General features: G+C 48.3%; 1 protein-coding gene across 4 annotated transcripts in view; it reads right to left on the bottom strand.

The window, feature by feature from the left end:
- LOC113817325 (DBH-like monooxygenase protein 1) overlaps positions 1-5,000 on the bottom strand; it is a 452,414-nt gene that overhangs the window by 160,342 nt on the left and 287,072 nt on the right. The gene's annotated exons all lie outside the window — the stretch shown is intronic.

The raw sequence follows: 5,000 nt of genomic DNA on the forward strand, positions 1-5,000 counted from the left end.
ATAAATTCCGACTTCCCGGCATGTACAGTAAAAATTTTAGCCCCGTGCTCCCTTTCGTAATAAATTTAGTCCGCAACCCACCTTCGGCTACCTTCTCCTACATTCCCCCCCTCGGCCCACCTCACCCACCGCCCGCTCGCTCCACCCAAAGGCCTACTGCCCCCCACCCACCCACCCGCCCAGCGGCGCCCTCGTCTGCTTCCAACCAAGTGATAAGATTTCATCTTCCCTTCTGAACTCTGCGTCTCTACGACCCCCCCCCCCTCCCATATCTTCTTTTCTTCTCTCCTCTACTATTCCCCTCTCTCTTCTCTCCTCTTCCTCTCTTTCCACGAAGTCTATTAAATCGCTAAACAATTACTTTCCGGTAACCCGAAAGTGCTTCTCTTCTTCCTTTGATCCAATTACACTCCTCACTGGAAGGTCATCCCTTGCGCATGCTCCTTGTCCTTGACATGACATGAGATGTGGGCAGCCTTTCTAGTGCCCTTCCCCCCTCCCCCTCCTTCTCCTCTTTTTCTTCTTCTCCTCTTCTTCCTCTTTCCCCTCCCCCTCCTCCTCCTCCTCGTCTCCCTCTTTCCCCTCCTCCTCCTTTAAAATGTACCTCAGCAACTGATATACGATAAAGTATAATAAACTACATAAAATGGGGACGAGCCAATTCGAAAGAGAGTGCATGAGTTGTGTTAACTTTTTTGAGCAACAAGCTCTTTTCATGAGAGAGAGAGAGAGAGAGAGAGAGAGAGAGAGAGAGAGAGAGAGAAAGAGAGAGAGAGAGAGAGAGAGAGAGAGAGAGAGAGAGAGAGAGAGAGACTTGGGAATCAGACTAATGAAACGTCAGAGAACAATTTGGCAATGACGAAAATGGGCATCTTCGGAGCAGCGGTAAAAACTCTATCGGCGATCACGCAAAATTAGGAACCTCCTCAGATGTTGGAATGGAGTTCATCCGGGTCGGAATTTATCTCCCAGCTGTGAGGGAATGGGCGAGGGGCGGAGGCAGTAAGAAGGAGGGAAAGAGTGGACGAAACGGGAGCCGGAAGGAGAGAAAGAGAGAAAATGGAGAACGAAAAAAGAGAAGCCGAATGACCGAAAAGGCTGCCGGGTAGCAATTAAGATGACTGACTGCGGGCCCGTCTTAAAAGTAATTACTCACTCCTTGTAGCGTCACGACAGGTCCGAGAGGCGCTCAGGTCACAAGGGGACCGAAGGGCAGACCTATTTTCCTCCCATCGAGGTCATTAAAGGGTGAGAAAGCCCTGATAATGATCTCCGCGGCGAGTTCGAAAAACGACACGACGGCGCGACGACCCAGCGGCCCGGAGGAACACGTACCAAATGACCCATCAACATTATCTTCGGCAATGCATTTCGCTCGTTATTCTCTCCCTTTTATCTGGAAAAAATATATATAACCCGGACCAAAATTGATGCCAAAGTCCTCAGCTGCCTCACGTTTTCATATATCCTTCCAGGGGAGAAAAAAAAATAATCCAGAGACCATTTTTTTCTCATTTTTTTTCTTTTCCCTCCAGACGCGGGGGTGGGGGAGGCGCCCACCCCAAGCCCCAAGTCGAAACACCTGCATACCCCAAGTTATGCTCGGGAGCCTCCACGTTAATGAATATGTATATCACCTGCAACCGAAAGACGTGGAGGGAGGCAGCCAGCTCGAGACCACTTAGTTAATCTGCCTCGAGTCTTGAGCACTTTATCGGCACCGCGTACCCAGCTGGCCGAAGATCCCAGAACGAGCTCGGCGCCTGTTTATGGGACGGCCGAGACGCGCTAGTTACACGAGTGATGGCCAATTTACCTGTTTATCAGGGATTATCGATTCGGCAGTTTATCGAGAATTGGTCATGTAGCTATTTCCTGGCCATAAAAAGGGGGGTATTAAGGGCGTATTGATCTAGTGAACTCGTTATTATTTTGAAAGGAAGGGGAGGAAGGGGAGGAAAGAGGGAGAGACGGCAGGTGGGAGAAACTAGGGATGCAACCTCCTGTATACAATATCTGTACATTATTAAAAATATGTTGGCATGTTCTTATACACACACACACTCACACACACTTACATATATATATATATATATATATATATATATATATATATATATATAGAGAGAGAGAGAGAGAGAGAGAGAGAGAGAGAGCCTAGTTGGCAAATATAAAGAGAGGAGGTAAGGCAGGTCAAGGGATCTCAAAGAACAAACCCACGATCCCCCGAGAGCGTACAGGTGTGCGGCAACAAAAAGAAAGAAAAAAACGAATGCCAAAAGCTACAGTGAAAATCCCCTCTACCCCCTACCCGCCCCTGCCCCCTCTCCTCACCCTCTCACCCCACCCCATCAAAAGGTAAAGATGAAGTGTACTTTCACCCCCACCTCCTCCCCCTTTACACGCGTCACTCTCTGCAAGGTACTCGACCCAGGGCGGCACAGCAACGAGACATATTTGCATTACTACTCGCGAAAATGAAAAAAAGGAAAAAAAAAAAGATTTCCAGATTCGCACAGGCTGGAAAGGGGGACTCGTAGAAGTCAAGAGACACCCGGAGTGGGACACTGCTAGGATAAGGATATATATATAAATGTCACGTGAAAAATAGCTTGCGTTGGATGGCCCTGGAGACATGTAAGGTCGAGGAGAGAAGAAAGAGAAAGGCGAGAAGAAGAAGAGAGAAGAGAAAGAGAGAGAGAGAGAGAGAGAGAGAGAGAGAGAGAGAGAGAGAGAGAAAGAAGAGAGAGAGAGAGAGAGAGAGAGAGAGAGAGAGAGAGAGAGAGAGAGAGAGAGAGAGAGAGAGGGAGGAGATATAGAGGGAGAGAGGGAGGGAGAGAGAGAGAGAGATATATATAGAGAGAGAGAGAGAGAGAGAGAGAGAGAGAGAGAGAAAAGAAGATATATATATATTTAAGAGAGATAACAATTATTTATAGAGGAGAGAGAGGCAGAGAGGAGAGGGAGGAGAGAGAGAGAAGAGAGAAACAGAGAGAGGAGAGAGAAACAGAGAAAGACTGACAGACAGAGAAAAAAAAACAGAGAGAGAGAAGAGCGACAGACAGATGCCAACAGCACACGCCGAGTCGCAGCTCCACCCAATAGCGCATGATACAAAGCGACGGCGTGCATGACATCAGTCCGCGAGGGGATCAGAGTAGAGGCGTAAATAGCCCCCATTCGAGTTGACAAGCATGCACGGGGAAACGGGGGGGAGGGGGGCGAGGCGTGATTGATCGAGCTGGTGGGAGAGAGAGGTCAGGTCAAACGGGGTCAGTGACGGAGCACCCCCACGATGCGCCCAAATCCTCCACTCCCTCCACCCTCCGCCCTTCGACCCTCGTCTCCTTATGCCTTCGCCAACCTTCACTCTACTCCCTCTGTCCCTAACCAGAGTCTCTTTGTCTGTCTGTCTGTTTGTTTGTCTGCCTGCCTGCCTGTCTGTCTCTCGCACGCACACAGACGGCAACCCAACCCAACGCACACCACAAACGTTTAACCAACACCACAATGCAAGGGTACACACAACCTCACCACCCCCTTCCCCCCAAACACACCACCTACCACCCCCAACCAACCCCACTACTGGCTTCTCCGCTCGAAACAACGTGCGCGGAAGTACAGACCCATAAATCTGCGGGGAATTGTGTGTTTTCGTGCACGGCAAGTTGCGTAGGGCGTCTGTGCCCCCACTCCCCCCACCCCCCACTCCGCGCGAAGAAAAACGGTTATATATATACATATATTTTATATGGAGAACAACAACAGACGCGATCCCAAGATCTTTTCGACTCTATTACTTCAGGGAAATCACCTGATAGTAATTCTGACTGCGAGACGGTTCTGCTACGAGAAGGGAGAAGAGGGACAGTTTCGTGCATGTTAAATGTACATAAAAGTCAGACAAACAGGCAGGTAGGCAGGTAGAGTGCGGGGGGGGGGGGGGCATGACAGAAGAGACAGGGAACGAGGTGGAGGAAGAGAGAGAGAGAGAGAGAGAGAGAGAGAGAGAGAGAGAGAGAGAGAGAGAGAGAGAGAGAGAGAGAGAGAGAGAGAAAGAGAGAGAGATTATGTACACATATTGTTAATGCATATATGTTTGCATACATAGATGCGCACACGCACATAAATATATATAACAAATATATACAAGACAGAGAGAGAGAGAGAGAGAGAGAATCATATTTTGCATCTCCCAGCAACCTTCCCAAGGCTAAATCACGGTGATTCCCAAGCTAATACCTTAACTCCACCTCCCTACAGACGCCCAACGCCAGGCCTGTTTCCCCCAAACACGCGAGCTCCTTCTAGCCTGGAAGAGTCCATGGCATTCGAAATATATCAAGCTCCAAACGAAATGCAAAACACGCCACCCTTTCCACCCTGAACAACTCACAACCCCAAGACCTCACCAGGAAACATCCGACACCCAAGGAACAAACATACAACGAGCCAACTCAAGTGTATCTCAAGTGTTTAGATGTTATTTCATGCTCGGGGTCACCTCCTCTGTTGTGAGTCATCCCCGGCAAACTGGACAAGGGGTTGACCTGAGTTTACTCCCGTGACCTCAGTCCCACCTCACGAGGTCAAGACGCACTACAAACACTTTCCCACCGTATGACCTGCCCGCTCATCTTCGGTCACGTCGGGATACAGTAATTACAGAGGGACGCTCAGGTGTGACTTTCGTTTAAATACTTATACTTAAATATAAATATAATTTTTATACTTAGTTTTATTCAATTTAAGCATCGGTGTAAACATACGAAAAGTGGATATTCAACTTTCACAGTCTTATCTCTATTACGGTTTAGTATGGCTATATATATCTTTTTTTTACATCGGGGTAAAGAGTCAAGGTTTCCTCTCTTTGTTTGTTTGTTTTTACCTCCTCGCCCCCAAGCACTGCGTGTATTCTTGCCTTACGCACTTTTTCCAGTTTATGAAAAGCATGCAGCCAACCTCATAGGCTTAAAAGTCCAGTCACAAAGATCATT

Source organism: Penaeus vannamei, chromosome 8, assembly GCF_042767895.1.
Source record: "Penaeus vannamei isolate JL-2024 chromosome 8, ASM4276789v1, whole genome shotgun sequence".
In the NCBI taxonomy this organism is placed as follows: domain Eukaryota; kingdom Metazoa; phylum Arthropoda; class Malacostraca; order Decapoda; family Penaeidae; genus Penaeus; species Penaeus vannamei.